At 41.6% G+C, this 12946-nt stretch overlaps 1 long non-coding RNA gene across 1 annotated transcript; it reads right to left on the bottom strand.

Moving 5' to 3' along the window:
• Positions 1-786: 786 nt before the first annotated feature.
• On the bottom strand, positions 787-2004 carry LOC104419635. The gene is made up of 3 exons (XR_005551834.1): positions 1872-2004; positions 1284-1382; positions 787-1207 (listed from the first exon to the last, which is right to left on the bottom strand). It is a non-coding gene; the product is annotated as an uncharacterized LOC104419635 (long non-coding RNA).
• Between the last annotated feature and the right edge of the window lie 10942 nt (positions 2005-12946).

The raw sequence follows: 12946 nt of genomic DNA, 5'->3' as shown, positions 1-12946 counted from the left end.
GGTTGCGTGGTCACGACCTGATATACAGCTCTTCTATGGATCTTGTTCGGTACTGCACCGCGCATTAGACTCGAGTCAATGCAGTGTAATGGAAGTCCACCTCCCCCCTATTTCGAAGTAGTGCATACAGATCATTGCGATTTCTTGTTAATTATCTTGTGCTAGATCTATGTTCCCATGCAATTTCTCGTTAGTCGTCAAATGGTGGGGGAACCGAGTGTGATTAGGAAGGTGGTAATGTGAAGAAGGATTAGGAAGTGGCTCAATAAATAGACCAAGACTAGGCGTCCAAGAAATGAACCCTACAAAAATTTATGTCCTGACCTAACGTATAACCGAAGATTGACCTGAGAAACCAAAGCGAGAATGGAGGCATGAGGTTGCGGAGAACCTGTGGTTTGTTGCTTGTTAAATTCATCTCATTGAAGACAATGGCAATGAGAGAGGGAACACGGTTTGCTCCGGCAAATTTTCCATCTAGAATTGAGAGCCCGATTATTCAGATGGTTAATGGCCAGAAGCCTTTTTCATCTACATGTTTCTGCCTGACTAACGTAGGACTGGAACATATTAACTAGCACCTCGTGTGGAATCTGCACTTGTAGGTCAAGAGCAGTTTGTCATAGCAGCAACAAAGTCGTGATAAACAACCTGGCGAACCATATCAGGAAGTGTCTGCTGGTTTGATGCTCTCACTAGTCACAGCTCGAAACTAAAAACATTGCCATGTACTTGGAGATCATGGAATGACAAGTTTAGCCTGATCAACTAAGGAGCCAGCAAAAGTGAAACCTCTCCAACACGGCACATGTAAGCACTCTTAAGATCATATGGATTGAGCTTCGCAACCAACGGCCCAAAGGCCGGCCACGCACAAAGCGAAAACAAGGGAAAATTAAAGATTCTGAGCTTCTCGGCTTGCACAAATTTGAAAGAAAATGTGGACCAAATGATCCTACTTCTAAAAAGCTCTAGGACAACAGCGACATCCTCCTCGATGGCGGGCAACACCAACACCACAACAACCCCCAAGGTGGTGGTCGTCTCCGTCGCAATGGTCACTTAAGACCGCCATAATTGAGTCTCCAATTCCAACTCCAACTCTCACTCCGGTATTGAACCATGAGAGTTCGCCATCTTCGTATTCCATGAGTTCCGACCTCCACCAGTACATGCTGTAGTCCTCATCAAACAGTACATGAGTATTCTGCAAGATTTATTGCCAAGTTAATAGGTAAGAGCAAATAAAAGCTACAGAAATTAGCAACAGGATGGATAAATACCTGCATTCCAGGTCTCAATATAAGAACACTCCTTCCATAACGATCATGAAAACTTGCTCTGTATACTTTTCCAGTTTCACCTTCAATAGCAACTTCTTCCTGTTTTAGTAAGCATCACATTGTCAAATGGAAGCATTATTCAGCGTCCCAATAAGTACTATTGCATGTCTAACACAACCTGCTCATTAGCCATATTGTCAACTAAAACGGTCTAAATGATGATTTTGGAAACAGCATGAGTGAAAAAATATATTGGGACACTTAGTGTCCCTTGAACAATAAACTCTCCAACACCTAATGCTTCATATCACTGCATCATGGCAGTCTCATAGAAGACACAAAAGTTGAGAGCCACTCAATTATTGTTGACTAACACCAATCCTGCATTCGCATTCATTCAGAAAATCAGTTCTTTTCCATACCAGGAACTTAGTCTACAAAATAAAATTAATTATCAGGTCAACACAATAGTTAGGGTAACAAGGATCGGATGTCTATTGAAGTTTAACAGGCAACAGCCATCGGCATAAATTATCTATCACAATACTCGCGCAGGTATTCATTCACCAGGACACTTAGCCATCTTACCCAGCTGATTTCCTCAGGCTTAAGAGTTGATCTCCATTTCAGTGTCTCATCTCTTTGCTTTATCTATGTTCCAGTTTCAAGCTTCCAAGTATCTCCTCAAGCATGCATCATCACAATACTTCAAACTTCGCCCCAGAGAGTGGTCCCATAGCTTTCTTAAGCTCATTCACCTACATGCAAATGGACTTAAAATGTAACTGTATTTCTCCAATATTCTAGGAAGGAACATTGATTATCATTCCACAACTCTAGAAAATCAATGCATCATGAGACATTAAACACATATATGAAAGGGGTACACATCTCTGGCCCAGGGACTTCTCCCACTTCCACAATAAAGCAAAACACAAATTCAGAGAAAGGGAACAGAGATGCAGAAAGGAACTTGAAAACTCAATGGCAACAAGGTAATCAAACAAAAAGTCCAAATCTCATCCTGAGAAATACTGTTCTTAGATAGAGTTCCGAAAGGAGAAACAAATGGCACATTCCATGAAATAGAAGGATGACAGACCAGACATTTACAAAGGAAAATTCTCACAGAGACCATGGAAATGAAGCAGACAATACGTCAAGCATTCCGGATGGAGTAAAAATCAAATTGATGTTTATTATCTAAACAATCATTTTGAGCACGTTGATACACGTGGTTAATCTGCAGATTGCATGAAAGCCAAAAACACTTGTTGGTTTCGACGCTTGGCCCTTAAGGTTGATGAAATCAAAATCCAGGGATACGATAAAACGAGCCTACCTTTGCTCCCCACCCTATTCCACATGAAGAAATTGTAGAAGGTGGAGACCATGAGCCGTCTTCCCTACGAGCAACCACAAGGCCGGTACCATCATACCAACTTTCACAACAGTAATAATTGCAAGGCCTTTTTGCTTGTCGTAAAATGGCATCAGAAATTGCCTTCTTAGGTTTTAGTGAACCCACCGAGCAATCAGAATGCATCATATAATAAGCTTAATAATCACACGAGAAGTGCAAGAGAACCTAATCAACGTACCTCCGAGCTTCTTAGAAGCGAGGATCATAGGCTTCACCACCAACGTTAGCCCCATCAACCTTCGCAGCCTCGACCCAGCCGTCGGATGACGATCCAGGCTCCTCCTTGTCGCCGGACCCGTCGGCTATCTCCGCGGACCCATCTCCGGGGAGTCAACGAGCACGTCGGCGAGGAACCTATCGCAGAACTCCTGGCTCGAATCAGCCCTAATCCCGCCACCGGCAACTCCGCCGTCCTCGTTGTCCTTCATCAGGATGTTCTCGATGAACCACGAGAGCCCCGAGTCTGGAGACGATGACAACGCGTTCGTCGAGGAGCAAGCGCCGATGACGTCGCCGGCCTCAGGGAGGTCGCCGAAGAAGCCGTCGAGCATATGCAACTCCAGATCCATCATCGAACACTAGGGAAAAAACCAACAAAACAAAAAAAAAGGGGGAAAAGAAGATGAAGGCGACGATGGGAGATCTCTACAAAAACATCTGATTTGCTCGCGGTGGTTCGCCGGTCGGAAAGAGGGAGGGCAGAGAGAGAGGGAGGTCGCGGTCCTCTCGCCAGTCCCGTGTAGTGGTTCGTCGATTGCTCGCGGTCCTCTCGCCGGTCCCGTGCGGTGGTTCGTCGGTCGGACAGAGGGAGGGCAGAGAGAGAGAGGGAAGGAGGTCGCGGTCCTCTCGCCGGTCCCGTGCGGTGGTTCGCCGGTCGGAAAGAGGGAGGGAGCTAGGTCTCGCGGTCCTCTCGCCGGTCCGGTGCGGTGGTTCGTCGGTTGCCGGTCGGAAAGAGGGAGGGCGCAGAGAAGCCTCTTCTTCTCCTTCCTCTCGCCCTCCCCCACGAAGTCTCGTAACCACACGGATTTCGGCTGCGGCTGCACCGCTGCTGCTGCTGCGCGGCGTAATTCTCCTTGTCCCCGCTGAGCGTGCCGCCCGCGGTGTCGTGAAACGCCTCGCCGTTCCTCAACGACGGCGGCGGAGGGTTCACCGCCCTCCTCGGCCTCAGATTCCACGGCCGCCGCGCGCTTTGGCCTCCTCCGCCTTCCCGTCCTCGCTCACAACGCCGCCGCCTCCTCCGCCGGCCGCACGGCTCAGAGCGCTGCTCCTCCGGAGGCGGGGCCGCTCGTGGGGTGGGGGTGGGATGCGCTGAGAAAAGGAAACAGAGAGGAGGTGCAGCTCGTTCTCTCGCTCTTCACGAGGAGAGAGAGAGACGAAACCCAAAATATTCAAGTGAGGAGAGAAATTTTAAGCGGGAGTCGTCCTTTCTTCTGCCAGCCGAGCCGAGCCGAGCCACCAGCCCAGAGTTATTTCGGAGAGAGGAGAGAGACAGAAGCGCAGAAGATGGAGAGACGCGAGCTCCTGAAATCGTGGGTCCCACGAGACACGTGTCGCGCTGCGACCGCCTTCTTGTTTGCCACGCTGTCTACATAAGATGTACCCAATATTTTCTCGTTGTCAGCAGCTTATCCCTGGCGAATTTTCGTCCACTTGCACTACTCATTACTTTCTTCCATCACGTGCAAAGATCAGGCCGGTTGGACGGCTAGGGAGGATATGGTGGGGCCACCAAATTGCTTACTCAAGCAACTCCGGATTAAGACCAACTCGTGGACTGAGTTTTGGCTGCTGATTTGAGTGCTTTAATCCACTAATTTGGCTGCGTTTTTCGATCAATTAGAAATATCATGTATATTAGTTTAATATCTTGACCATTTTTCGCAATTGTCTCCACCCAATTTTGCAAGAAAGTCCCTCAAAGTTGGCCATTTTCTTGCCCGAGAATCCCAAATACAATGCAATTAGGTCCTTTTTGCCCGATTCGATTAATTAGACTTGACCCAATTTCAATTTTAACTCAATTGGGAGCCCATATGATGATTTAAGGGCTCGAGTGAAATTTTGCAAAATTTGCGAATTGGTCCCTCAACTTTTCGAAATTGCATTTTGGCCCCAATTTGCCATTTTAATTCCAATTTGACCTCTTGGGCTTGGCTAGTCATATTTAGATCATTGGCCCCAACTTTTTTTCTTTTCTTTTATTTTTAATCTTTTTTTAATTTTTTTTATCTTTTATCTTTCTTTTTTTAATTTTAATTTTTTTTTTTAATTTTTTTTTTTTTTTTTAGGGAAAACATCATCCATTTTAAATACCTAGATAATCTATATGCAATAATTTGGGCAAAAATTAGGTGTCAACAGCTGCCCCTCTTTGGAAGGAAACTCAAAGAGATTTCTTTCAAAGATAAGGTGACACCTAATGTTTTTTTTTTTTTTTTTTTTTTTTTTTTTTTGAAAATAGCGAAATGAAAATGCAAGTGAGCTTAATGTAAAGAGCGTGATCTAGGGATGTACTTGTGAACAATTTGAAAGGTGTGGTTTAAGGATATACCCACGAACCTTGTGGTTTAAGGCAGTTCCACTAACCGTGTGGTTTAAGGCAGTCCCACGAATCTTGTGGTTTAAGGCAGTCCCACTAACCGTGTGGTTTAAGACAGTCCCACTAACCGTGTGGTTTAAGGCAAACCCACTAACCGTGTAGTTTAAGGTAGTCCCACTAACCTTTGTGGTTTAAGGCAGTCCCACTAACCGTGTGGTTTAAGGCAAACCCACTAACCGTGTGGTTTAAGGCAGTCCCACTAACCGTGTGGTTTAAGGCAGTCCACTAACCTTGTGGTTTAAGGAAGTCACACTAACCTTGTGGTTTAAGGCAATCCCACTAACCTTGTGGTTTAAGGCAGTCCACTAACCGTGTGATTTAAGATAGTCCCACCAACCGTGTGATTTAAGGTAAACCCACTAACCTTGTGGTTTAAGGCAGTTCCACTAACCGTGTGGTTTAAGGTAGTCCCACCAACCGTGTGGTTTAAGGTAAACCCACTAACCTTGTGGTTTAAGGCAGTCCCACTAACCATGTGGTTTAAGGTAGTCCCACTAACCGTGTGGTTTAAGGCAGACCCACTAACCTTGTGGTTTAAGGCAATCCCACTAACCGTGTGGTTTAAAGCAAATCCACTAACCGTGTGGTTTAAGGCAGTCCCACTAACCGTGTGGTTTAAGGCAGTCCCACTAACCGTGTGGTTTAAGGCAAACCCACTAACCGTGTGGTTTAAGGCAGTCCCACTAACCGTGTGGTTTAAGGCAGTCCACTAACCTTGTGGTTTAAGGAAGTCCCACTAACCTTGTGGTTTAAGGCAATCCACTAACCTTGTGGTTTAAGGCAGACCCACTAACCGTGTGGTTTAAGGCAGTCCCACTAATCTTGTGGTTTAAGGCAGACCCACTAACCTTGTGGTTTAAGGTAGTCCCACTAACCGCGTAAATTGTATGGTTTTAGGATGACCAAGAACCTCTTGAAAATGTATGGTTTAAGGCTAACCCATGAACCCTTTGAAATTGCCTGGTTTAAGGGTAACCAAGAACTCTTGAAAAAGCATGGTTTAAAGCTAGCCCATGAACCCTTTGAAATTGCATGGTTTAAGGGTAACCAAGAACTTCTTGAAAATGTATGGTTTAAGGCTAACCCATGAACCCTTGAAAATTGCATGGTTTAAAGGTAACCAAGAATCTTTTGAAAAAGCATGGTTTAAAGCTAACCCATGACCCCTTTAGAATTGCATGGTTTAAGGATAACCAAGAACCTCTTGAAAATGCATGGTTTAAGGATAACTCATAAACCCTTTGAAATTGCCAGGTTTAAGGATAACCAAGAACCTTTTGAAAATGCATGGTTTAAGGCTAATCCAAGAACCCTTTAGAATTGCATGGTTTAAGGATAACCAAGAACCTTTTGAAAATGCATGGTTTAAGGATAACTCATAAACCCTTTGAAATTGTAAGGTTTAAGGATAACCAAGAACCTTTTGAAAATGCATGGTTTAAGGCTAACCCATGAACCTTTAGAATTATGTGGTTTCACTGGAGGAACCTGTCATTCGAGAATATTCTGAAATGGATACTACACATCAAATAGTATTCATTATAACAAGTATTCTAGTAGCGAAAGCATACTAGATGAGGTCAATTTCAACATATGTCATTAGAAACAATATCAAAAGTGTATCGGTAATGAGAAAGCAATGATTGCATAAACAAATCAAACTAATTCCGACAACTTGACAAACTCGCAAAAGCTGTCATCGCGCTCGAATGATATCATTAATCGTCAAATTCTCTTGGGAGAAAAGTCCTTGTCGAAATGACCCTGACTTATGAGAAAGGTTTGTTAAGTATGCCAAGCAAGGATCCCTAGTCAAAAAGGGCTTCTCGCATATCCTCAAGAAAATGGCTGTTTGATCCCATCTGTTCATGTGGGAAATAAACTGATCATTCAACCTCACTCTTTCAGTGCGCAAGGCTTTGAATCATTCGCAATAAGTACACATTGACCAATCAAAGAGGTCTTTTAGAAGGACCGTAGTGCGGGTTTGGTCATGGTTTTAGCAATGGATAAGCATCATTGGCTATGAAATAAATTAATCACTGATCGACATCTCCGCCAGGTTTACAAGTCAAGAAACCTTAAGATGAGATAAGACAACCTTACTCTCACTTCTTCGAGCGGCATCTTCTTTAGGAAGTCCTTATTTCCACTTTGAATCATCCCAATTTGAAGAGACTTTGGAAATGGGTTGTAATGTTGTTTCGGGGAAAGGTTCAAAAGGCTTAGAATTTTTTGTCAAATGGGGGATTTGAGAGTTGGTGATTATCATGGCATCATTACCCTATCATCCATTTTTTGAAAGCACTCGAATTTGTCTCGAAAGTCCCTTGACTAATCATTGCAAAATAAGAGCTTTGCTCTTTCCTCTCATGACTTTTGCATTTGCAGTGATCTCCTTTTGATATAAGCATTTTGTTTTTTTTTTTTTTTTTTTTGTCATTTTTGCTTTCACGGAGACATTCTTCTTGATGCAATTTTTTTTTTTTTTTTTGTGATGGGCATTAGCCTTGCTTTTACCAGACACACTGCTTTTTCATGCCCCTTAATTTTCACTTGACTTTTGTTCTTTCAAAATTTTTGAGCTCTTGGGACTTTCAAGATGCTTTTCATATTCTCATATAAACACCAATTGCATTGGTAAATCAAGTGAAATGGGTAAATCATGTGCCCTGCCCTAATGTGGGGGGATAATCACCACTCGGGTTTTAGAAATGAATAGTTAGGCTCAATATGGTTTAAGCAAAGGGTATCGGTGTTTGGGTAGAGAAAAGAATGCTCTTCTTCACCTTGGGATGCTTCGAGCTTCCATAAGAATTCACCTGAAGTTACCACAAAAAAGATTTATGCAAGTGAGAGTAAAGAAACATTTCTCATCTTTCCTCTCCAAATAATGTCAACCCAAACCTCCATAATTGCCCCATCATGGGGTGGTTCTTGACAGGGGTATTTTGTAGAAGATTCTTCACATTAAAAGGCTCAAATGGGCTAACTATTGTCACCTGTAGTGTGTATGATAGAGGAAAGAAATGCCTCTTATCATCTTGATCTATGTACCGCTTGCAAATGAATTCATTGACCTAAAACGACATGGGTTTTCTTTTTCACTCAAATCCCAGAGTGCTTAAAGGACATGTTTGGAAATGGGTTACCTTTCCTCATCCTAAGTGTTTCTCGCTTGGCATAAGCAACATCGCCTTTCAATTTTTGTTGAGATCATGTGGGTGGATTAACCTCCATAGAGAATTTTGATTTGAAATGAGCGATCCGCCGAGTGGATGGACAATTTGAAAGTAAAGAAGACTTTTGCAAACTTTGTGGAAAATTTGTTTTGTCAATTTCCATTTTTTTTTTTTTTTTTGCTTATTTCTAGAAAAACACTAAATGTTCTTTTTTCTTTTTTTTTTCTTTTTTGGCAATGAAAATTCTCCATTTTTTTTCCATTTGATTTTGAGAAGAAGAAGAAGGGTACTTACCTGTGCTTTAGTAGTCAGGCGACCCTACGAAGAACAAAAGGGAATGTGTTAGTACATGAATCCTCAAGGATCGTAAAACTAGAAACGATACAACATTACCCTTGGTCAATTTCACCATTTGGCGGCAAACAACGGAATGAACGTACTGTTTTAAGGCTTGAAGAGAATCTCAGCATTTTCTTCTTTTTGCAAAAATAAGAGATGCAAAAGTTTTTTTTTACATGGCAACCTCGTTGCCGTTTCTGAGGATCGAACCCCGTACCTCTCGGACCCATTCATTCATTCCCATACCACCATGCCGAAGTGCTGGTAGTGTCTATGGGGCGCTTCTTTTTTTATTTAATTGAACCGGCTCTAGAACGACACATATTTTAAGCCAACTTAGGTGACTTTGTCATGTGTTAACTCCACATGCTTACTTTGTCGATATAGATTATGCTTAAATCAATTTCTCGAGTTTGTTCCTCGAATACCGACGCTTCCTGTCAAACAAGGGAACTACGTCAAATAATGAAGTTAGAGAGGGGCATTTTGGAAACGATACCGAATTACCCTTCTCCTGCAACTGACTTTAAATGTCTTGTGTTTCCTCTTCATGTGTTTTTGCTCCTCAGGTGTTAACATTTTTTTGAAGATCTTGCTTTCAAATGAGCCATCTAGATGTTATTGAATTCACTCATTCTGGGTGGGCGTCAAAGATGAAAGGAAAGGGGTACTCCTTGTTTCGACACATGAGGGCATTGCTCCTTGGATGTTTTGCTCCATTTATTCCACCAAAATGGATAGTTGGGCCTTAGCATGCCTTCTTGGTATAAGGTGTTGCTCCATCGGTCAAAGTGCACCTTTTCCTACAAGAGATAGGGCATGTTAATTATATTCCAAAATTGAATTGGACTAATTTAGAAACGATACTCCCTTTTACGGCATATATGATGATTGTGTTCCATCTCGTTTCCTTTGCTATGGAGAGGGATTTGCTTTCATGATTGACAGTAATTCACTTGGCAAATGTCTATTTCATTTGAAATTTTCCCCTTTTAGAAGTCGGGTGACTCAGGCATTGCGTGCCCCCGATCCATTTTGTGGCCATCTACCCCAATTAAAATTTCCTACACATATGGAAACAATGTATTATTTCTATTCTTAGGTACATTAGGTTTAGGAACGAAGTACACCCTTTTTCAAAGTCGAGCAATTCAGCATCTCATTGTAGCTTTGTGGAAGAAGGCAAGGCATTGTCCTTATGGTCAAATGCATGCCACACTGGGTTAGATAACTTGTCCATATGCAGCTCCATCATGTTGGATGGATGAATCTCTATTTCATTTGAACCTTTCATGCTTTACTCAATTTCCCGCATACCCCTTTTAGGCTAGGTGATTTTTCGCCATTTTTGCCGCGTCAATGCATTACCCACTTCACAATCTGTAAGCATGGGTGGCTATGTCAGTTTATCAATGAGTTGTTTTGATTTTTGGAACGAACACACCCTTTTCTTTTAGAGATCGTGTGATTCGGGACCGGGTTGTCCTCCCTTTGTGTAATCTTGTTGCTTGCCAGTAATTTGCCTCACTAAAATCTGCACAAAGTGCAAGGACAAATCATTCCTAAAATAAATCGAATTTAACTTGAAACGATTACCACCTTTTATTTGAAGGCAACATTTGATGACCGATTCTTGTTTGTGTACATCTACATCTTGAAGTGTTGTCTTGCAGACCACCAATAATTATCTTCATATAGGATTGGATGCCAAGAAACCATTGGAAGTGTAGAGATTGCAATTGCTTCTTATTTGCAACCAACAAAGTAGTTTGATGCCAAAGAATGTCTACAAAATTCTTCTTCCACGAAGAATGTCAAATTAATATGAGGTCGTCCAGGATGTGGAACGAACACACCCTTTTCTTTTAGAGATCGTGTGATTCTGGACCAGGTTGTCCTCCCTGTGTAATCTTGTTGCTTGCCAGTAATTTGCCTCACTAAAATCTGCACAAAGTGCAAGGACAAATCATTCCTAAAATAAATCGAATTTAACTTGAAATGATTACCACCTTTTATTTGAAGGCAACATTTGATGACCGATTCTTGTTTGTGTACATCTACATCTTGAAGTGTTGTCTTGCAGACCACCAATAATTATCTTCATATAGGATTGGATGCCAAGAAACCATTGGAAGTGTAGAGATTGCAATTGCTTCTTATTTGCAACCAACAAAGTAGTTTGATGCCAAAGAATGTCTACAAAATTCTTCTTCCACGAAGAATGTCAAATTAATATGAGGTCGTCCAGAATGTGGAACTTCATTAGACCAGTAGATTTGTGATCTTCGAGACTTTGATGGTTCTTTTCACACATAATCACAATATTTGAATTCATATGTCTATTACGGAAAGGCCCGCGCTTTTGTCAGTCTTGAACAAAACCGTCATTTTACCTATTTGACAAAAATGGATGGTCGAGTTAGTTTTTGAATAAGAAATTCCTATTGGAACGATTACAAGCTTACCCCCTCAAAGCATCATTCTACAGATCAACCTGCGAAAGCGATTAAGTGAAGAGATAAAATATTTTGCAAGTTCTTCTTGAAACTCATTTTCAAACAATTTGAAGCTAAGGCATAAAAAGCCCAAATGGTCCGTTTGAAGTGTTTAAAGGATATGATTTTTATGAACTCTAACTTCATTATTCAAAAATGTGAGTTGTATGATTTACAAAAGCATTTGATTGGGTCCACAATCAAAACCCAAAATGCAAAACACAGTTCCTAATATGAATAATGACAATGATAAAGTACAAGAAGCTCTTTCATAGAGGAGCATAATAAACACAATTCTCGTCCTAGCTTTAAAGTCCACTTTTGGCATGGTCAAGCAAGAGGAGTTCAATGAATGGTTGTCACGCCTGACCTGCAAAAGGAAGATAATGTTAGTATATGAATGAAAAATTGATCTTTCAATAAAGCCGCCTCTTACAATGAAATCGAGGTGATGATACCTTCTCCGTAGTATCCACTTACGAGAATTTGGTATTTCATCAAGATTTTATTAGTAAGAGGAGATTTCATTAAAAGATCGATCCGCGGCTATCAATTGAATGCCCACTCTGTTCGAAAAGTTTCATACACAAATGGGGCATTGATTTTGAAAGATTAATTTGTAATTTCACTCATGCAAAGGTGAGGTGATTTTTATTTTGAGAAATCAATACACAAAATGTGATTTGAATTTTTATTTTCGAAATGAGACCAAGGAAGAATTTTATTGAAATTTTGATTTTAATTCTATGCCCCAAAATGTAATCTTGACTTGGAAGAATTTCTATACAAAATGTGACTTTGATTTTGTAATTGAAAATTTAAACAAAAACATATGTTCTAATCTAGGCCAGATCAGATGCATTTGAAATGTTTGTTTATCAAGAGTGAATGCGAGCCTACATTTTCAAGGGCATTCCATTGATTTCCACGAATCTCCAATAAATAAAAATTTCAATCCAAAGTGAGCAAGTAGGTGGAGAAATCATACTTACAGTGGGTGAAGGGACCCTTTTTTTTTTTTAAATCACATAGACATGCGGATGTAAACTTGTGAGGTTTGACACATAAAGGTGGAATTCTAAAGGCTTAAGGTCCCCATTTTGATTAGATCAAAAGAGTTTTCCCCACTCCGCGCTTACCTCGGACAGTTCTCTTTATCATTAATCAAAATGAGCGGGACCAAAAGTGGATAACCATGGGTCATTCCCCGCACGGGTTCCATCTTTTGGCACCTTCTATGGGCTTCCTAATGCGATCGGGGTTTTAGATCGCGGGTGGTGTGTGTAAATGTGTAGTGCTAAGATAAGTATAAATGCACACACATCGATTGATATCCAAACAACACTTCAATTTCATCCATATAGACATACATTCCTACGCCTCCCTACAAAAGAGACGGGTCAACAAACACTCCACCCCTTATTACTCCAAACCTACAAAAACATTTAACACATTGTTAGCGGGCTAACCTTGTTTTCCACGCGACTTTGACACGCGCTAACAAATGAAGACCATGTTAGTGAACAACCAACCAAGTTATTACGGCCTAAGTCCTCTAAGGTTTGCAACCAAGTCCCCAGCGGAGTCGCCAAGCTGTCACGACCTCCTTTTTTTCCGTCCGGGAA

Source organism: Eucalyptus grandis, chromosome 6 (assembly GCF_016545825.1).
Source record: "Eucalyptus grandis isolate ANBG69807.140 chromosome 6, ASM1654582v1, whole genome shotgun sequence".
In the NCBI taxonomy this organism is placed as follows: domain Eukaryota; kingdom Viridiplantae; phylum Streptophyta; class Magnoliopsida; order Myrtales; family Myrtaceae; genus Eucalyptus; species Eucalyptus grandis.
This window is presented reverse-complemented; position numbering and strand designations above follow the sequence as displayed.